Raw genomic sequence first — 23,626 nt, forward strand, 5'->3', positions numbered from 1 at the left:
GAAAGAAAAAAGTTTCACCTACGAAAGAAAAAAAGTTTCAATCCTACGAAATAAGAAAGAAAAAAGTTCACCTACAGAAAAGGAAAAAAAGTTTCACCCACTACGAAAGAAAAAAAAAGTTTCAGCCTAAAAAAACAAAAGAAAAAAAAAGTGGCACCTACGAAAGAAAAAAAGTTTCACCCACGAAAGAAAAAAAGTGGAACCTACGAAAGAAAAAAAGTGGAACCTACGAAAGATAAAAAAAGTTTCCTTCAATAACGAAAGAAAAAAAACAGGTTTCCCCACCTACGAAAGGAAAGTTTCACCTACGAAAGAAAAAAAGTTTCACCTACGAAAGGAAAAGTTTCACCTACGAAAGAAAAAAGTTTCACCTACGAAAGAAAAAAAACGTTTCAACCTAAGAAAAAGAAAAAGGAAAAAAGTGGGCAACCTATGAAACAGAAAAAAAGTTTTTCACCTACGGAAAGAAAGAAAAAAGGGTGGCAGCTTTCACGAAAGGGAAAAAAGTTTCACCTACGAAATAGAAAAATTTTCCACCCACCACGAAAAGAAAAAAGTTTCTCACCTACGAAAGAAAGAAAAAGGGTAGCAACTTACCGAAAAGGGAAATTAGTTTCTTTCAACCTACGAAGAAAAAAGTTGTTTCACCTACGAAAGAAAGAAATAGTGGCAACTACGAAAGAAAAAAAGTTTCACCTACGAAAGAAAGAAATAGTGGCACCTACGAAAGGGAAAATAGTTTCACCTACGAAAGAAAAAGTTTCACCTACGAAAGAAAGAAATAGTGGCAACTACGAAAGAAAAAAAGTTTCACCTACGAAAGAAAAAAAAAAAGTTTCACCCTACGAAAGAAAGAAAAAAGTTTCACCTACGAAAGAAAAAAAGTTTCACCTACGAAAGAAAAAAAGTTTCACCTACAAAAGAAAAAAAAGTGGCACCTACGAAACGAAAAAAAAACAAAAAGTTTCACCCACCGAAACGAAAAAAACGGGAAAAAAGTGGAACTACAAGAAAAAAAAAAGTGCGAACCGTACGAAACAGATAAAAAACAAAAAGTTTCCACCCTTACGAAAGATAAAAAAGTTTCACCTATGAAAGGGAAAGTTTCACCCTACGAAAGAAAAAAAATAAAAAGTTTCAACGCTACGAAACGGGTGAAAAAGTTTTTTCAACCTACGCAAAGAAAAAAAGTTTCAACCTACGAAAGAAAAAAAAGTTTCAACCTTACGAAAGAATCAGAAAAAAGTGGCACCTACGAAAGAAAAAAGTTTTCACCCTATCGAAGTAAAAGAAAAAAGGGTGGCAACTTACGAAAGGGAAAAAACAAAGTTTTCATCCTACGAAAGCAAAAAGTTTCACCTTACTGAAACAAGAAAGAAAATAGTGGCACCTACCAAAAGAAAAAAAGTTTCACCTACGAAACAGGAAAAAGTTTTCACCTATGAAAGAAAAAAGGAAATCATAGTGGCAACTACAAAGAAGAAAAAAAGTTTCAACCTAGAAAGAAAAAGTTTTTCACCCTACGAAATAAAGAAAGAAATAGTGGCAACCTACCGAAAGAAAAAAAAGTTTCACCTACCGAAAGGAAAAGAATTAGGGTGGCACCTAGAAAAAAAAAGTTTCAAACCCCTCGAAAAAAAGAAAAAGTTTTCAACCTAATGAAAGAAAGAAATAGGGCATGCCACCCGAAAGAAAAAGAAAGTGGCACCTACGAAATAGAAAGAAAAAGTGGGCACCTACGAAAGAAAGAAAAAGTGGCACCTACAAAAGAAAAAAAACAAAAAGTGCTCCACCTACCGAAAGAAAAAAAAGTGGCACCTAAAACAAAAAGTAAAAAAACCAATCCTAGTGTCACCTACGAAAGAAAAAAAAATCAAAAAAAGTTGGCAACCTACAAAAGAAAAAAAGTGTCAACCCTACGGAAAAGAAAAAAAAGTTGTCACCCTACGAAAAAAAAAGAAAAAAAGTTTCACCTACGAAAGAAAAAAAGTTTCACCTACGAAAGAAAGAAAAAGTGGCACCCACGAAAGAAAAAGAAAGTGGCACCTACGAAAGAAAGAAAAAAAGTGGCACCTACGAAAGAAAAAAAAAGTGGCACCTACAAAAGAAAAAAAAGTTTCACCTACGAAAGAAAAAAAAGTTTCACCTACGAAAGATAAAAAAGTTTCACCTACGAAAGAAAAAAAAAAGTGGCACCTACGAAAGAAAAAAAAAGTGTCACCTATGAAAGATAAAAAAGTGGCACCTACAAAAGAAAAAAGTGTCACCTAAGAAAGAAAAAAAGTGTCACCTACGAAAGATAAAAAGTGGCACCTAAGAAAGAAAAAAAGTGTCACCTACGAAAGAAAAAAAAGTGGCACCTAGAAAGAAAAAAAGTGGCACCTACGAAAGAAAAAAAAGTGGCACCTACGAAAGAAAAAAAGTGGCTCCTACAAAAGAAAAAAAAGTGTCACCTAAGAAAGAAAAAAGGTGTCACCTACGAAAGAAAAAAAAAAGTGTCACCTACGAAAGAAAAAAAGTGGCACTTACGAAAGAAAAAAAGTGGCACCTACGAAAGAAATAAAGTGGCACTTACGAAAGAATAAAAAGTGGCACCTACGAAAGAAAAAACCCTGAAAAAAAAAAAAAATTATTCCGCGGTTTATGCGGAATTTAAATTTTCTTTAGGAAAACTTCCTTTTTGAAAATATATTCTGACTTCAAATTGTTGAATCACTTGGTTTGTAGATAAATACAAATTCTCTCTCTCTCTCTCTCTCTCTCTCTCTCTCTCTCTCTCTCTCTCTCTCTCTCTCTCTGACTTCTTGAAAGTTTTAGTTCTGTTGTTTAGTCCTCAATTTAATATCAGTTCTAGAAAGATTCCTCAATTTTAACCCTGCAAATTTGAATCGAATTTGAACATAGAAAATCTTGGTAGAAATCATTGAAGCATACATACATACATACATACATAAATACATAGTACATACATTCATACTTGCATACAAACATACATGCACGTACATGCCTGGCGCTTTCTGCTGATATATGCCATACCACCAAGGCCGCCAACCAGCAGTGAGTTGCCCTGGGGGGTAGGGGAGGTGTTAGGGGGCGTAGGGTGGAACAGAACAGGCTCTAAAAACGCACGGGAGTGGGAGTGGTGGTGGTGGTGGTGTCTCTCTTGTATATGGCGCGCTGTCAGACGAAGCACCTTTGGCAGATCAGGCATGCAGAGAAGGGGCTGCTGTTGCTTTATCAGTGTCAATAGCTTTGTTGTTATTGGTTCCCGTAACAGTGGCCCATCCAGGCCTCTTCAATCGGTAGATCCCACGGCACAACACTGCTCATTCGAACTGAGGTATTATAGAGTGGATTTATGCAATAGATAGCTGCTATACTAAATACTGTTGTTATGGAATAGCCATGAGAGCAAGAGTATATATATATATATATATATATATATATATATTATATATATATATATATATATATATACGATATATATATATGTAGTATATAATTTATAATTATTGCTGATCATTTTCATCTTTTATTTTTTTATTTTTATTTTTGTGTCTTTATGCGAAACCATAATGGTTGTATATATATATATATTTATATATATATATATATATATATATATATATATATATATACTATATATATATATGTACTATATATAGATGTATGTATATATATATACTATATACTATATATATATATATATATATATATATATATATATATATATCATTATATATATATATATATTATATATATATATATAACTCATATCACATTTCCGTGATTCATATACATATATCGAGCTACAATGTCCTTTAATATCTAATTCGCTCTACCTCGAATTAATATATTTTCATATATGCTTAACCGAAGGGGAATTTTTTCTCGATAATAGACTTGCCTGGACCCGGGCGCGAAACCCATGAAGCCTTTGAAATCCAGGATTTGAAAGGCTCCATGGGTCGCGACCGGGTCCAGGCAAGTCTATTATCGAGAAAAAACTTCCCCTTCGGTTAAGCATATATGAAAAATATATTAATTCCGAGGTTGAGCGAATTAGATATTAAAGGACATTGTAGCTCGATATATAACTATATATATATATATATATATATATATATATATATATATATATATATATATACATACGCAAATAATATAAAATTTTTGTGTGTATATATATATATATATATATCTATATATATATACTATACATATATTCAAACAAAAAATATTATTATTTTTGTGTATATATATATATATACTATATATATATATATATATATATATATATGTATTATATATATATTGTATATATATATATATAATACACACAAAAATAATAATATTTTTTTGTTTGAATATATATATATATATATATATATATATATATATATATATTATATTATATATGTATATAATGTATGTATATATTCAAAAATGATAAAGAAAAAAAATTGTAAATTAGATATATACAAAGACGCTATGGCTTCGCATAAATTCATGAAAAATATCAAAGAAAAAACTAAAGATAGAAATAATAAGCATAATTGTTCCACAGCGTAAGAAGAGCTTTAGTGGCTAAAAAAAACTGCAAAAAATAGCTGCAACAATAAAACTCGCAGACCAATCTCATTTTTATCATGAGTGCAGATTAGATATTATGGAAAGGGGCCCCCGGTGATAAAAGAACCAACAAATGTAAGCATCTCATATTGCAGTTGAAATTTGATAAAAAAATAAAATGCAGGGAGCCCCGCATGATATTAATGTCATTTTTGTCGTCAAGAAATGAACGGAATATCGATGCCGGACAGAGAGAGAGAGAGAGAGAGAGAGAGAGAGAGAGAGAGAGAGATTGGCTATAATAAGCAAAGAGTTGGAAACTACAAAAGCGTGAATAGCTGCTGATTTTGAGAGAGAGAGAGAGAGAGCCTGTGATAAGGGAGTGAACGACTTTTGAGAGAGAGAGAGAGCCTGTGATAAGGGAGAGTGAACGACTTTTGAGAGAGAGAGAGCCTGTGATAAGGGAGAGTGAACGACTTTTGAGAGAGAGAGAGCCTGTGATAAGGGAGTGAACGACTTATGAGAGAGAGAGAGAGAGAGAGAGAGAGAGAGAGAGAGAGAGAGCCTATGATAAGGGAGTGAACGACTTATGAGAGAGAGAGAGCGACTATAAGTTGAAAGAGAGAGAGAGAGAGAGAGAGGTGGGGGCTATGATAAGGGAGTGAACGACTTCTGGCAGAGAGAAAGAGAGAGAGAGAGAGTGTAACTTTATGATAGGCAAGTGAATAACTTCGAGAGAGAGAGAGAGAGAGAGAAGAGAGAAGAGGAAAGACTCGATGAGAATACCTTGTCAGCTCCTCGTCCATTCCCAACGAGGTAATAACGTATACGTCTAAAAATATCCCCCGTTTTCTGTTTTGCGTCGTTATTCATTTTAAGGAAATGCTCGCGGCGTGACGCGTCATTTTTTTTTTATTTCTTTTTTATTCTCTCGAGACTTCGACATTGAGAGGAAATGGAGAAGAAATGGATGAGATGGCGGAGTAAAAGGAGGACGATGAGGATATAAAAAAAAAAAAGCTGATTAAAACAGTAGAAATTAGAACTGGGGTGGAAATGTGAGAAATGTAAAAGAGAATGGGTAAAGATTACGGATAAAAAATAGAAAACGGAGGACCCAAAGAGACGAAGAGATATCGAGAGCAAAATTAGAACTTGATAATCTATTGACAGTAACTTAGATGATTTTTTTAAAATGAAGGTGAATACTTAATACTCAGAGTTGAAGTATGTGGGCTGAAGCATTTATCTGAATTGGGTAGTACGTCATGACTATTCCCGTTTCTGGAAGAGCAATGGAGGTAAAATAAAAAGAAATATATATAATTTTTTATCCCGTGTCATTTTAGATGCGTCATGAAAGTCTAATATGCCATCGTCTTTTCCATTTTTTTCCCATAACACAATTTGTGGAAAGAAATGATAAAGTTGCTTACAATATTTAACCTGCATGAAACGTCCGAAAGGTATTGTACTATGTTTTCGGAATTTATCACCCGCATTGAATACTCGAATATCATGAATTCAGTACTAAGTAAGTCACGTGGACTTCTCTCTCGCGTCCTTTGAAATAGGAAGTGGAAAATAATAAATGGCCAAAAACCGTTGATACGAAAGAAAGGTGATTCCAAAGAGGGAGATGTCAGGGAATTTGATCAAAGTTGGTATACGAAGCAAATATAAAACAAAACTGGCAATTCACAAAAGTGAAGTGAAATAAAAAGAATGAAAACGGATAATAATCGATCATCTTTTTGTGGAAGATAAAACCGAACGCGATAAAAGATGAGGGAACGAAAATACAAAGGGAAGGCGGGCACTAACAAGGCAACAATATATATATATATATATATATATATATATATATATATATATATATATATTATATATAATATATGAATAGCTTGATCACGAAGTATATAGAAAACGGGATGCTATGTATAAATAAAGGTGATGCCACGGAGGAAAATGGAAAGACGAGAATGCCGAGATCTTTCGGTCTACACGACCCTTTACTTAAGGCCTTAATTAAGTAAAGGGCTGTGAAGACCGAAAGATCTTGGCATTCTCGTCTTTCCATTTTCCTCTGTTGGCAACCAACCTTTATATAAATAAATATATATATATATATATATATATATATATATATATATATATATATATATATACATATATATATATATCTAATAAAAAGAGCCCATAAAAACGCCAAAATATAGAGAGAAAATACTAAATTTCAGAGACTGCTGTCTCTCTCTTCAGGTAGATGAATGAGAAAAGTTACAGAGTAGGTGGTATTTTTCCCAATAGATCCATCCACAGGTAAGCCAATTTAGGTCACTCCCACTGATAATCCTCCTTTAATTCTCTTAAGCGTTGGTTGAAGGAAGACCTTATCAATGACATCTGAATCCCATGCGCCCTTTGAGATGTTCATTACTTGTCTCTGTTTAGAACGCGGAGAGAGAATTAGGACATAAGCAACATTACTGATTCAGAGAATGGAAGGAAAGAGACGAGGAGAAACTCACTACAGGCGCCATAAATACGATATAAAGAATTATGAGAAAAATGGAAGCGAGCAAAAGAATTAAAGACGTGCGAAGAACGAAGTCAGCTATGAATGGATGAGCATCGTTAAAATGCAACGATTCTTGAGTATGCAAACAATGGACGACAATTTGAACGTGGATAAAACGAAGGAATGCTAGGAATTGATGAAAACTATAAGTTGCGGAAATATAGAAATGCGCTACGATCTTCTTCCTAGCTTAAACCCATTTTTATATGGGGTTGCCATTGCGAATGAGTCGTCTCCATCGATTTCTGTCCTGTGCCTCGTTCTCATTTATACCTTTCAATTCCATATCTTCCCCTACACAATCACGCCATCTCTTTCTTGGTCTTCCCTTCTTCCTTCTACCCTGCACTTCCATTTCCATCGTATGTCTTCCAACATGACTTGCCTTCCTCCCTTGTAACAGGTGTCCATACCATCGAAGCCTTCCTTCCTGTATTTTCTTCGATATTTCAGCTACCTTTATCGATCCTCTTATATACTCATTTCTAATCCTATCTTCTCTTGTTACTCCCGACATCCATCTCAACATTCTCATTTCTGCTACATCCATCTTCTTCTCCTCTGTTTTCCTCATACTTGCTGTTTCTATTCCATATAACATTGCTGGTCTCACCACCGTCCTATGGAACTTTCCTTTCAATTTCAGAGGGACCTTCTTGTCACAGAGGACCCCTGATGCAGACCAGTTATTCCATCCTGCTACGATATAAAAAAAAAAAAAATAGAAAAAGGAAATTAAGATGCGCCACAAAATGAATGCGAGAAATGAATCAAATGTTGCACAGTGAGAAAATGAGAACATACACCGGGAAATAAAATGAAAGAGCGAATAGCTTTTGGATACTTGTGCGTTTACGTGTACGTATGAATATGTACTATGTGTGTACCAGGTATTCTTTAGACCTTGGTGTGTACGTGGGTGGGTATTTGTTCAGGTGTTTTACCAGAGTAAGGAGATGGTTCTCACCTTCTGTAAAAAGTCAGTGCTCATTAAGAAAAAAAAAAAACAAAAAAACACGCCAGGGTAGAGTCTAACCACGGCCACCTCTAGTCTAAACCCGAAAGCTTTCAGCTAGGACACACGAACGGGACGACCTACCTACCCACCCACTCCCTACCTACCTACCTACCTACCTACCTACCTACCTACCTACCTACCTACCTACCTAACGGAATTCGACCAGAAATAAACTCCCATCGCCTACACCTAGATGAATCAGGGGCGGCGGCTCAGGGATTAGTCACCACGAGCAGACATTTATTGCCTCTCTCTCTCTCTTCTCTCTCTCTCTCTCTCTCTCTCTCTCTCTCATTATCACGTGGCGAGGTCAATCTTTAAAACGGGCCGTGATTTTGTAAACATATTTATTAGTCTGTCTCCTCCCCCCACCCTCCCATCTATCGTTAAGTGCCACAAGGCTATTCATTATAAAACTAATGGAAACATTAATCTCAAAATATAATTTCTCTCTCTCTCTCTCTCTCTCTCTCTCTCTCGCGCGCGCGCGCGCGCGCGCGCGCGGCGATTATTTTAAATTTAATAAGTAATAAGTATTATTATTATTTTTTTTTTTGCTCTATCACAGTCCTCCAATTCGACTGGGTGGTATTTAAAGTGTGGGGTTCCGGGTTGCATCCTGCCTCCTTAGGAGTCCATCACTTTTCTTACTATGTGCGCCGTTTCTAGGATCACACTCTTCTGCATGAGTCCTGGAGCTACTTCAGCATCTAGTTTTTTCTAGCCTTCCTTTTCAGGGATCTTGGGATCGTGCCTAGCTGCTCCTATGATTATGGGTACGATTTCCACTGGCATATCCCATATCCTTCTTATTTCTATTTTCAGATCTTGATACTTATCCATTTTTTCCCTCTCTTTCTCTTCAACTCTGGTGTCCCATGGTATTGCGACATCAATGAGTGATACTTTCTACTTGATTTTGTCAATCAACGTCACGTCTGGTCTATTTGCACGTATCACCCTATATGTTCTGATACCATAGTCCCAGAGGATCATTGCCTGATCGTTTTCTATCACTCCTTCAGGTTGGTGTTCGTACCACGTATTACTGCAAGGTAGCTGATGTTTCTTGCACAGGCTCCAGTGGAGGGCTTTTGCCACTGAATCATGCCTCTTTTTGTACTGGTTCTTAGCAAGTGCCGGACATTCGCTTGCTATGTGGTTTATGGTTTCATTTTTCGTATTGCACTTCCTACATATGGGAGAGATGTTATTTCCGTCTATCGTTCTTTGAACATATCTGGTTCTTAGGGCCTGATCTTGTGCCGCTGTTATCATTCCTTCAGTTTCCTTCTTTAGCTCTCCCCTCTGTAGCCATTGCCACTTGTCATCGCTGGCTAGTTCTTTAGTCCGTCTCATGTATTGTCCGTGCATTGGTTTGTTGTGCCAGTCCTCTGTTCTGCTTGTCATTCTCCTGTCTCTGTATATTTCTGGGTCTTCGTCTACTTTTATCAGTCCTTCTTCCCATGCACTCTTTAGCCACTCGTCTTCACTGGTTTTCAAATATTAGCCCAGTGCTCTGTTCTCGATGTTGACGCAGTCCTCTATGCTTAGTAGTCCTCTCCCTCCTTCCTTTCGTGTTATGTCTGTATTTGCTCTTGGGTGTAGTGCTTTGTGTATTGTCGTATGTTTCCTGGTTTTCTGATCTATGCTGCGGAGTTGTGCCTTCGTCCATTCCACTATTCCTGCACTGTATCTGATTACTGGCACTGCCCATGTGTTTATGGCTTTTATCATATTTCCGGCGTTGAGTTTTGACTTGAGTATCGCCTTGAGTCTCTGCATATATTCTTTCCTGATCGTGTCCTTCATCTCTTGTTGTTTTATATTCCCTCCTTCCATTATTCCCAGGTATTTGTATCCAGTCTCATCTATGTGTTTGATGTTACTCCCATCTGGTAGCTTTATCCTTCAGTTCTTGTTACTTTGCCCTTTTTGTATGTTGACTAAGGCGCATTTTTCTATTCCAAACTCCATCCTGATGTCCCCAGATACAATCCTTACAGTCTGGATTAGGGTATCTATTTCCTTGATGCTCTTACCATACAGCTTGATGTCGTCCATGAACATCAGATGGTTAATTCTGTTGCCTCTTTTCTTGAGTTGGTACCCAGCATCCATCTTCTGTAGTACTTTTGTCATGGGAATCATGGCTACTACGAAGAGTAGTGGGGACAGTGAGTCGCCCTGGAAGATCCCTCTCCTGATATTAACCTCTGCTAGTCTTATTCCAGAGCTTGTAAGTATTGTATTCCAGTGGCGCATTGTATTTTTGAGGAAGCTGATGTTGTTTTCTTCTGCCCCATATATTTTCAGGCATTCTATTAGCCATGTGTGTGGTATCATGTCGAAGGCTTTCTTATAGTCTATCCATGCCATGCTTAGGTTGGTTTTTTCCTTCTCCTACTGTTCTTATTACATTACCTTTTTATTATTATTATTATTATTATTATTATTTTATTATTAGAAATTATTATTATTATTTTATTATTATTACTATTATTATTATTATTGTTGTTGTTGTTGTTGTTGTTGTTGTTGTTGTGGACATGTTTCAACCATCTCCATCTTCCCTTCACCATTATTGAATGTACAAATGGACCATCCATAATTTCCCCTTTGGTGTCATTTTATAGTATATATATATATATATATTATATATATATATATATATATATATACATATACAATTACTAACCGAGAACAGTAGGCCAAATGCTTTCCACTCCACTTCATTATTATTATTATTAATTAATTAAAATTGTCTTACCAGACCGCAGAGTTGATTGTCAGCTTCCACAAGCTGGACCGACGGATTGGTAATGACATCGCTATTCCATATCTTTATTGTTTTCCATAAACCAGATTCCTTTTCATTAATAAGTATTTATTTATTTATTTATACAACTGGGGTCTCTTGTTTCTGTATTTCCCTTTACCTCGTCTTACTTCTACTTAATGAACACCATAAATCTTTGGAAGCTTTGAAGAATTTCAAGTCAGTGGTCCCTTTGGTGGGTTTCTTCCATATGAATAGGTTTTCATCTTCTGAATAATAATAATAAAAAAAATAATTATTATTATAATAATAGTATTAGTAACAATAAAGGAACCCTACATTATAAAAACAACTGATAGAAAATAATAATAATAATAATAATAATAATAATAATAATAATAATAATAATAATAATAATAATATTATTATTATTATTATTATTATTATTATTATTATTATTATTATTATTATTATTATTATTATTATTATTATTATTATTATTATTATAGTGTTCGAAATTGTCCATATTAATTTAATTGTTAAAAGTTGCTGTAAAACTCGTTAAGTTCTACACGAACTTTTAACAATTATATTATTGTGGACCCTTTCGAACAATATTATTATATATATATATTATTATTATTATTATTATTATTATTATTATTTTATTATTATTATTATTATTTTATGAACTCTCGTGATAGAGGGGGTTTTTTCCCACATAATAATAATAATAATAATAATAATAATAAAGTTAACTAATAATAATAATAAAATAATAATAATAATAATAATAATAATTAATCAATAATAATAATAATAATAATAATAATAATAATAATACCTTGCTTTTGAGTGACAAATTCCAAGCTACAAGCTACGGGAACATAACTAGCTTCATTTATAGCATACCATCTCCTTATCAACCTCATCAAACTCCGTTCTCTGCCTAACTTCATGTCTAAACAAACTATAAGTGCCTAAGCACGCAGGCTGCCTCAGGCAAACAGGAGAGTTCAGGTTCATTACGAAAACTTTGTGCTTGCTGGAAGCACGAGGAATTCTTTCTGATTTCCTATTCATTTGCCTTGGAGAAGAAGAAGAAGAAGATAAAGCAATATTATTTGACTTGTTTGAATGGTGAGGTTTTGTATGCTGTTTAGCGCAAGTATATATATATATTTAATATATAATATTATATATATACATATTATTATAATACATATATATATATAAAAAAGGATTCCAGGCGAAGATATGTGTAACATTTCATACCAGCAGTTACATAAAACACATCATTAATGCCGATTTTTGAATGTGTTATTGGACCCTGCGTGGTATGATGTTTTATATATATATATTATATTTATTATATAGATATAATATAATATATATATATATATATAAAAGGATTCCCAGGCGAAGATAAGTAACATCATACAGCAGGTACATGAAACACATCATAAGGCCATTTTTGATGTGTTTATTGGACCCTGCTGTATGATGTTATAGTATATATATATATATATATATATATATATATATATATATATATATATATAATATATACAGAGGAGAAATTGCTTGCAACTTGAAAAGCAAAAATATATCCAAAGAGTTTGGGTAATGTGGATGGGTGCTATATGTACACACACACACACACACACACACACACACACACATATAAATATATATATATATATATGTTATATATATATTTATTATACATATATATATATATATAATGTATATATATATATTGGTAATGGGCCGCACTCGGTCCTGCAGGATCTTAAAGAAAAAAAAATGAAAAGGGACTGGAATGACTGACAGCAGTTGGAACAAACAAAGGAGAAGGAGCGGAGCAAAATCACAAAAAATTGCCTTAATATTAGTTTATTTACAAAAATTAATTTTTCATCTATACAATTGAGTCCGGGTTTAGTAAGTAAAGCAATTTATATAACATTAACATAATCAAAGAGTCAGTCCAATGAATTTAAAATACAAATACAGCCAAGTAGTTAATTAACAAAAACTCGTAAAGTCAAAATATTAACTGAAGACAAAATTAACTACAAATTCAAAAACACTTTAGCTGTATCAAACTAATTCCCACGCAGCGTAAACCATTGAATAATAACAGGCAGCTAAATAATCAACATACATCATAAATGATAAGCAAATAATAACCATATTTAGGCAGTACGAAAAAATACTAAACAGCCAGCATACCAATTATACAATAATACATCAGTAGCAAAAATAAACATTCACACCGCACCAAAATAGCGTAAATCCAGGTAGCATACACGTACATAAAAAAACTGCAAACAATCTCCGTAGAGATAACAAAGACAGACCCAGCTGGCAAAACAGAGAATGGACACAGACTGACAATCTCCGCAAAACACCGAAGCAGCAACCAACTGCTAACTGGAACAAAACATCCATCACATAGGCGATTACGGCCGAATCATCTGCTGCCAAAACTGGAACAAATCCGTCCCACAGATGACCATGGTTTTGATCTTCTAACCATCCTCCTGCTACCAAAGCCAACAGGTAAGGTATACCCGCTGCAAACGCCTCCATGCTGCTATGCTGCTGAGGACCTGACTCGCTGCCATACTAAACCCGACTGTCGACTTTCAAGTTAAGACGACAGACGTAAACTTCCCCCCAAAAAAAACAAGAACAAGTAAGGAGACAACAACCCACCATGGGCAAATGATTGTTCAACAACTGAACGATACCTCACAATATATATATATATATATATATATATATATATATATATATATATATATATATATATATATATCCCGAATGCCTTAACAAGAAATATTAAATAAAAAAAATTCTTGCAACTGCAAAACAATGTATTCAAAAGCTTGTTTGTATATGTATCCCAATAAAACAAATATATTCGAACATGTATGAGAAAATATTTTCGAGAACCTGTATGTGAGCAGAATGAAAAAAAAAACAATAATACATTCATCTCAGAATCGCTTACAAAAAAAAATGTTTAGTCAGCAAGTGAGTTCAATATCATATTCACAAATTCAACGAGAAAAGCTATTCTCCAGGCTTAAGATAAGGAGCAATTTTCATTAGAAAAATCTGCATATTAAATTCTCGTATCTGCGCAGCGAGATGATTGGCATAAAACATTCATGAGTCCAGCCCTGGAACGAACTCTTGAAGCTGGCGTACCTTTTTGCAGATCTGTCAGCGACTGATACCGATACCGGAAGGAGATAGAAAGGTGGGGATAAAAGGCAGGAGAAGGGAAGGATAAGAGAATAGGATCCGCAAATAGACGAAGAAGGGAAAAGCTAAGAAGGGAAAGAATGGGAATTAGTTTACGAGAGAGAGAAGAGGGTCAGGAAAGGCCAATGTGGGATAATGCAGAGAAGGACAAACAGAGAATTAAGATGAAAAGAAAGGAGTAACAGTGGTAAGAGAGAGATGAAGGATAAGAGAAGATTCCGCAAATAGACAAACAGGCAAAGGGCAAAACTGAAAAGGGAAGGAAAGGGTAATTGATTAGTACATGATAGAGAGAGAGAGAGATTGATGATTAAGTCAACAAATCCGGTGATGAATTGCAGAACAAAACATTATTTTTATTTATTAAAAATAAATATGCATTCCGTTGAAAAGGCCTAGAAAAAATTGAAGAGCACAAAATAAATAGCAAAAATCGTTAGCATTTATATCCTGCATTGCAATCATTATAAATCATTCATAATAATAATAATGGTAATAATTTCTATTAATTACATAATAGAATTATTAGTGTAATTGCCTATGCGAATTAAAAATAAAAAAAGTAAATAGTTCTACCTTCTGCCGAATTGATAGTTATAGGCCACTATCATCTGTAAAAGCTGTTTGCATTGAAACATTATTAATTCAAAGGATGTAAGTATTCATATTATATTCATGGAATAAATAAATTGCTTTTAAATAGGATTTTAATCAATTTGCAAAAGTCCTGTCACTGAGTTACTTGGGGATTTGGGTTTATGTATTATTATTATTATTATAATTATTATTATTATTATTATTGATTTTGTTTATTATTTATTATTGACTTTTGTTTCTGAAAAGGCTTGATATAAATTATATATATATATATATATATATATATATATATATATATATATATATATATATCATATATATATCATATTATATATATATATATTATATTATTCATTATATATTAATTCTTATTATTGATTTGTTTATTATTATTATTATTATTATTATTATTTATTATTATTGACTTTTGTTTGGGAAACGCTTCCTGTAGAGAGAGAGAGAGAGAGAAAGCTAGGTTGGCATGAATATTATGCATTAATTTGCCGTTACTTCATTATCATCATTATCATATTAACATCATCTTCTTTTTCTTTTCCTTCTCCATTCTTGTTAGTATTAATTGCAGTTCTTGTAGACGTTTTTGCACCATATGATGTCATTGTCGTTGTTATCACTAGTATTAGCGAATATTAAAGTAGATTTTACGTGAACTTCAGGGTGACTTTCGCCAACTGTCGCAGACCTTTCACAATAAGTTTCGCCTAAATGTTGAAGACCTTCGTCAAGGTCCCAAAAGTCCCAGGACAGTTTCTGTGTGTGGGATTGTCAACAAAATTCCTTTTCTTGATGCTTTAATAATTAGAGACGAGACAGAATACAAATTTACCATATACAGAAATCCAACGTTCTCACTTTTTTACATTCACTACTTTAGGTATCACGACATTCCTATCAAGATGGGCGTAGCCAGCAACCTATTCTTAAGAGCCTTTTCCTGGAAAAAGAATTTGAACTAATTCGTAAGCAGCTTTCGTCTTTAAGGTATCCTGACCATATAATTGAGAAAGCAATTCACAAAGCAAACGTAATTATCTGCCGACCCCCTCAAGACAAGACCAGAGACACACTCAACAATAAAATAAAAATTCCACACTTGGACAGGATTGAGACGGTGACCCAGACTCTCGGAAAATCTAACCCTTTTGCATTTACTTACCCAAACACCTTAGCCAAATCCCTGATTAACGTCCAACAAAAGGCAACCCCTAATGACACAGACGTCTACGAAATCCCACGCCTGGACAGTGACCAATCTTATGTCGGATTTACAGGAAAAATCACTTCCCCAGAGATTAATACAACATAAACGGTCAGTTATGTATGGACAACAAAACTCAGCTATTTTCAACCATATAAATGAACATAACCACAGAATAAACTGGAATTTGTCACGTATAATTTATAGCAGCAACTGCCGGTACAAGAGTCAGATGATAGAATCGGCCTTGATTAAACAGAGACAGGTAATGAGCATCTTAAAGGGTGCATGGGATTCAGATGTCATTGATAGAGCTTTCATTCAACAACGCTTAAGAGGATTAAAAGAGGATTATATATATATATATATATATACATATATATATATATATATATATATATATATATATAATATATATATATACACACACAATAAAAGAAGCCCATAAAAACGCCAAAATTGAGAGAGAAAATACTATATTTCAGAGACTGCTGTCTCCCTCTTCAGGTAGATGAATTGAGAAAAGTTACAGAAAAGTGGTATTTCCACCAGAGACCCATCCACAGATGCTGAGCCAATTTAGGTCGCTCCCACTGATAATCCTCTTTTAATCCTCTTAAGCGTTGGTTGAATGAAAGCTCTATCAATGACATCTGAATCCCATGCACCCTTTAAGATGTTCATTACCTGTCTCTGTTTAATCAAGGCCGATTCTATCAACTGACTCTTGTACCGGCAGTTGCTGCTATAAATTATACGTGACAAATTCCATTTTATTCTGTGGTTATGTTCATTTATATGGTTGAAAATAGCTGAGTTTTGTTGTCCATACATAACTGACCGTTTATGTTGTATTAATCTCTGGGGAAGTGATTTTTTCCTGTAAATTCGACTTAAGATTGGTCACTGTCCAGGTGTGGATTTCGTAGACGTCTGTGTCATTAGGGGTTGTCTTTTGTTGGACGTTAATCAGGGATTTGGCGAAGGGGGAAAAAAAAAAGCCAACGATAAGCCAGACAGGAGGAGCCGGTGTTGCCCTTTTCTAGAGGAGAGAGGAAGGATATTGTACCTAAGATATTGTACCATATATATATATATATATATATATATATATATATATATATATATATATATATGTGTGTGTGTGTGTGTGTGTGTGTGTGTGTGTATGTATATGGTGTATGTATTTATATATTGTGTACTGGGAAATTAAACTTTTCCCAAAAGCTATGTAGACAAAATACATCAAAATACATAAACACACGTACATAAATAGGAATAAATCTATATTTATATACATTATATATATAGAATATATGTATATACATACGTGTATATATATATTACAAATAAATATATTTATATCCACTATCATATATATATCCACTACATCTATATATATATATATATAGGTATATATACATATATATATATATATATATATATATATATATATATATATAATATATAATAGGTACAATATCTTGGGTACAATATCCTTCCTCTCTCCTCTAGAAAGGGGCAACACCGGCTCCTCCTGTCTGGCTTATCGTTGGCTTTTTTGTTCCCCCCTTTGCTGAAGTTCCCGTAGGACTCTGATCTTAGGATTTCACTCTCTTTCCCCGCATCCCTGGCGAGTGATTGCACTCGGTGCGATCTGCGTGTTTGTTGATTCCCAAGCTCTCTCCTTCCTTTCTGTTTTCTTTTTTTTTTAATCCTGTGAAGATTGTATGCGAGAGAGAGAGAAGAGGAGAGAGACGAGAGGAGAGAGAGGAGAGAGAGAGCAGAGCAAAGTTTTTGTTTGGCAGAGGTTTGCAAGAGAGAGAGAGAGAGAGAGAGAGAGAGAGAGAAGGCAAAGTTTTTGTTTGGCACAGGTTTGCAAGAGTGAGTGAGAGAGAGAGACGGAGAGCAGACGAGAGAGAGAGAGAGAGAGAGAGAGAGAGAGAGAGAGGACAACTAAAAAAAATTTTAAGATATATTTATAGATATTTTTATACAACGATGTCCCTTTTTCCCTGTGGCATTTGCTTTCCAGTTGCTATCAAGTCTTTCGACATAAGGTTGCTAGTCTCAATCTCTTCTCCATCCTCAGTGCGACTAACCACAGGTGGCTAACTGTCAGGTACGACTTGATATATTGCCTAGGTCAAGAGGGACATAATAGATTTTGCAGGTCATATATATATATATATATATATATATATATATAATATATATATATATATATATATATATATATATATATATATATATATAATATACAATAATATATAATAACTATAAAAATTTTTATAATTGAACATACCGAGATTCATATATACTTCATGCAATAAGTTACTTGTTAGCCGAGTCGGCAAACCCACTGAAGTCCTGATTTCTCTTCTGTGCGCCGGTTCGAATCCGCGTGGGGTCGAAATTATTATCAACTAAAAAAAATTTCCTCTTCGGTTAACATATGTGAGAATATATTAATTCCGGGGTTGAGCGGATTGGATATTAAAGGACATTTTGTGGCTTAATGTGTATATATACGTGTGTGCGTGTGTATATGTGTGTGTGTGCATGTGTGAGAGTGTTCACTTTGGACTGCGAATAACATAATCAAAGTCAGGTGGAAAATTAAGTTTATTTTCACAATAGAAGAACCCTTGATGAGAAACATTGGCTCTTATAAGTCAGCGAGAAAATTCAATTTGTCAATTTTTAATGTCCCTTCTGTTCTCTTCTTTGATCATCTCCCGACTTCATCGACTTCGCTATCAAAAAGAAAAAAAAAGGGGGAAAAAAAAGTCAGAGTAAATAATCGACAAATTTCCTGTCATTCCTGTGACATTTTCGACTTTGATCTCGATGTTGGATTTCGAAATTTATTTTTGCCATTTTTTCCCCATTTTTTTTACTGGGCCTTAGTCATGCATCGCTGTATCATTTCGCATGCTATGTAAGAGAATTAGGAAAACTCTCTCTCTCTCTCTCTCTCTCTCTCTCTCTCTCTCTCTCTCTCTCTCTCTCTCTCTCCTCTCCCTCTTGAAAATCTTTTAGGTTCTACAGCCTTCTTTTTTTTTCTTCCTCCTCTCCCTTCTCTCTCTCTCTCTCTCTCTCTCTCTCTCTCTCTCTCTCTACGCTTCCCTCCATATCAAATGCCTTCCGCCAAGCTAAATATTCCCTAATCTTCTCGCATCATTTACGGGACCGACGTTGCTTGCTCCCAAATTGCATGAGCGGCGCGGAATATTGGAATTTCTTGTCAATTCGATACGATACGATGCAATGACGGCCAACCAGGTGTTAGGTTTTAAAAAGTCCAAAGCTGTACATGAACGAAGCTTTTAATAATTTCGTAAAGGCACAATGTTTGGTCAGGTGACACTGCGATTGTTGCAGTAGGCAGATAAATTGAAAGGACTATACGATTACGCCCAGCCGATTGTGAATGTATATATTATACAAGGGGGGGCGTGAAGTCATCTGCAAAAAATATTTGTTTAATTAGAATAATAAAACCATTCAAAGAACAAATATCTTTGAAACAATGAAGTTGAAAGAGTTTTGGGTGGAATATCTCCCCATGTACCCAAAAGTAGGCGAAGAAGCACTTCGTGTGATTCTTCCCTTTTCTTCTACTTATCTCTGTGAAGCAGGGTTTTCAGCTCTTGTTGTCCTGAAAACAAAACAGCGCAACCGACTTGATGTAGAAAGTGACTTGCGTTGTGCGCTGTCATCCTTCAATCCTAGAATTTCTAATTTTGTGAGGAAAAAGCAGCAGCATCCATCTCACTAAATTAGTTCATAAATTGTGCCTTAGTCTCACGAGTCTTTCCAAATATTATATGCCATGTTTTCAAATTATCTATTCTTAAAATTGCAAGTCAATTTTGCCAATTTGCTAATGTTCAAACTTTTTTTCGCTCCCTTTGAACCAAATGTTTCGTTTTTAGTTACTTAGAAAAATGTCTCTGGAATGTACTATTATTTGTTGGAGTGGCTTTCATTATTAGAATTCAATACAAACAGAAATCTATTTTCCTGAACAATGCTAAGAAATAAATGAAAGACTCATTTCACACGAACAAAAGGGAGTGGAGGCGTACGGGTCTACTGGAAGCAAAAAGGGGGCGTCAGGTAAAATAGTTTGGGAACCACTGGCTTTAGACGATGAATATGGTGAAACTAAAACTGTTCAACACACGCCATATAATACATTTCGAAATTCTCGGCTAATCAGAGGCAAGATGGAATAACCTCTGTGATACCAGCTGTTAATATTTACCGTCAACTTAAAAAAATAAAACTCAAAAGAGAGCAAAAAATCAAAAGATAAACGCTGAAAGACGGCAATATTAGCATCGCTTCTGTTTTTCATCATCGCTATTCTAAACATGATTACCAATGTGTTTATTATGCTTAATTGCCTCTGCGTGCAGTGACTTTATCGAGCACTTCTGAATAAACGACTCGAAAACAAGCAGTTAAATGGGCAGTTGGGTACTACTTTGGGTCAGTCAGGGAAGCTAAAACACTCGGCTAACCGTAAGTTAAAACACTCTGTTAACCGTCAGATCTGTCGCAACCGGTTCGCACGCGAGACTGTTCAGTTAACGTCTTTGTAAGTTATTGTATATAGTGTCCTGTGGCTAGACCGTGATAATGTGCATAAACCAGTTTGGTCCATCTTGCTAATTGGTAAGCCTTGTTTATATTGTCATTAGTTAATACTCATCGTTCGTTTTCGCTGACTCGGGGAGTAAGGCTACAAACTACTTTGTTGTTGTTCTTCTTCTTGTTCTTGTTGTGCTGGGGGACGGGGTTGGTGGTGGTGGGGTAGGAAAACCCTATGGAAAAGTCTCAAAAGGTCTAAAAAAGGTGTTTCGCGATAGTTAAAGATACGGGAAATTTAGGATAGGGTATTTTTTATTTATTTCTTAGAATGAAAGGGTGAATAAAATAAATAACGCGGATGTTAAACAGTACAGACCAACTATTTCTAATCAAATATGACGTATTCATTTTAATTTTCGTTGGTGAAACGAACGCGCTGTTTTCCCGTAGATTTTAGCACGCGTTCCGAGTAAGCGGGAGGTCGGATCACGTCTTGTTGGATGAAACACATTGCACAGATTTGTGACCGAAAGTGGTTAAGTTATGGCAATTTATGTATATTTCCGCGTAACATCATCATAATTATCGTGCACCCTTTGGGGGTCCTGTGGAATATTCTTAGCATTCTCGCACCTGTTTTTAATCTTTTATAAGAGAAAATATATGCAATATTTTACAGTCTTAACAGCATTACAAGCAGAATTTTATCGAAGTCGACTTCTTGGTGCGATGTATTGATTAGCGTCTTCCTTTGGGTTTATGTCTCATTATTATTATTATTATTATTATTATTATTATTATTATTATTATTATTATTATTATTATTATTTATTTGTCTATCACAGTCCTCCAATTCGACTGGGTGGTATTTATAGTGTGGGGTTCCGGGTTGCATCCTGCCTCCTTAGGAGTTCATCACTTTTCTTACTATGTGCGCCGTTTCTAGATTACACTCTTCTGCATGAGTCCGCGCGCTACTTCAGCCTCTAGTTTTTCCAGAAACCTTTACAGAGATCTTGGGATCGTGCCTACAATTTCCACTGGCATATTATTATTATTATTATTATTATTATTATTATTATTATTATTATTATTATTTTGTTATTGTTATTATTATTATTATTATTATTATTATTATTTTATATAAACAGTGCAGTTCCTTGTTGGACGAGTTGGTTACGTGCTCGCCTACCGATCCCAGGTTTCCGGGCTCGATTCCCCGCTCTGACAACGAGGAATCAGGGGAACTTATTTCTGGTGATGCAAATTCATTTTTTTTTTATGTGGTTCGGATCCCACATTAAGCCGTGGTAGGTCCCGTTGTTAGGTAACCAATACTGGTTCCTGCCACGTCAAAACCTCTAATCCTTCGGACTAGCCCTAGGAGAGCTGTCAACCACCTCAGTGGTCTGGCAAAAGTATAAGATATACGTGACGCTAGTGTCCTTTCCTGCAGTGGCGAGAGCATTACCATCAGATTGCACGATGTTTGGGCAGTGTAAAGACACATACGCACAAACTTTGAGTCACATTGTAATAGGCCGTATATATGTGGAATTTTAAGGTGCTTTTACGCAGCTGTATATTGTAATTGCGTGTGTATGAACATTAGTAGTTGACCTAACCCGTCTCGCAAAATGACGGCGATATTTAAGTTTGGATTACTAACTCATGATATTTTAAGTACGTTCTGTTGCTTAGAAATCACTTGCCTAATCTTTTATAAATATACTTGAGTCATTACCATGGTATTGTGTGTAACAGACAAAAATAGGCACACGGATGTAATTGTGCAATTCAAAAGACCGTGCATAAAAAGATATATAAAAATAAAATAAAACAAAGTTTTTGTTTTCCTATAACGCCAGGTCCTAACCGTCTATGAAAAGATACATATAAAAATAAGATTAAATCAAAGCGTCGTTCATAGCCACGTGTATAAAATGAGGCATAAAAAAGATGAAATCAAAATTTCGTATACCTATAACCCGTGTTTAATATATATATATATATATATATATATATATATATATATATATATTTATCATATTATTTTTATTTATTTATTCACACACACACACACACATATATATATATATATATATATATATATATATATATATATATATATATATATATATATATATATATATATATATATATATATCATATAGATATCATCAATCCCGTATAACCCGTGTATAAAGATATAGATATATAAAAGTAAGATTCAATCAAGGTTTCGTTTTATGGCCACGTGTATATCCCTAAAAAAAAGGGGGGCGGGGGAGGGGAAGGGTGACAATGAAAGTCAAGAGAAAGGAAGGACATCGGAGCTTTTCATCTTAATTAAAGGTCGTATGAGTTGTTCTGAGAGAAGAGAAAAGTACAATAGAGAGAGAGAGACATTTAGATATATAAATATATATATTAATATATATATATATATATATATATATATATATATATATCAGCTAATATATGAAACAAAGATTGGGGGTTATATAATTTAATAATATACTAACAGACGTATAAACCACACTGCCCTCGTCAGCCGTTATACGAAATTGTAAACTGTTTATCGCACAATTATATTCTTCTAGATAACTCTCTCTCTCTCTCTCTCTCTCTCTCTCTCTCTCTCTCTCTCTCTCTCTCTCTTCTCTCTCTCTCTCTCTCTCTCATTTTCACTTATTTCCTGATACCTATATCTTCCACATCTTCCAGTCTTCTTTCCTCAAACGCTAATAGTATCCGTTGTCCTCGACGATTTACCCTCATTCGTGTTGTTCTTCTTCTATGGTGACTTCTCTCGACATGGCTGGCAGTCTTCGAGTTTGTAATTCTCTCTTGACGTTCCGCTTGTGTGAGCTCTCTTCATCTCCGGACCCCCGTTTACGCCAATTACGCTCATTTCAGCTCCTCCTCCTCCTCCTCCTCCTCCTCCTGTTATGCTTCTTGGGAGTCCACGAGAGAGCTGGACGT

At 34.7% G+C, this 23,626-nt stretch overlaps 1 protein-coding gene and 1 long non-coding RNA gene across 6 annotated transcripts in view; one reads left to right on the forward strand and one right to left on the reverse strand.

Moving 5' to 3' along the window:
* The window catches only part of LOC135200360 (uncharacterized), a 199,070-nt gene that overhangs the window by 143,198 nt on the left and 32,246 nt on the right, over positions 1-23,626 (reverse strand). The window lies entirely within an intron of this gene.
* The window catches only part of LOC135200362 (uncharacterized), a 218,663-nt gene that overhangs the window by 64,255 nt on the left and 130,782 nt on the right, over positions 1-23,626 (forward strand). The window lies entirely within an intron of this gene.

The sequence above is a fragment of the Macrobrachium nipponense genome, chromosome 26 (genome assembly GCF_015104395.2).
Source record: "Macrobrachium nipponense isolate FS-2020 chromosome 26, ASM1510439v2, whole genome shotgun sequence".
In the NCBI taxonomy this organism is placed as follows: domain Eukaryota; kingdom Metazoa; phylum Arthropoda; class Malacostraca; order Decapoda; family Palaemonidae; genus Macrobrachium; species Macrobrachium nipponense.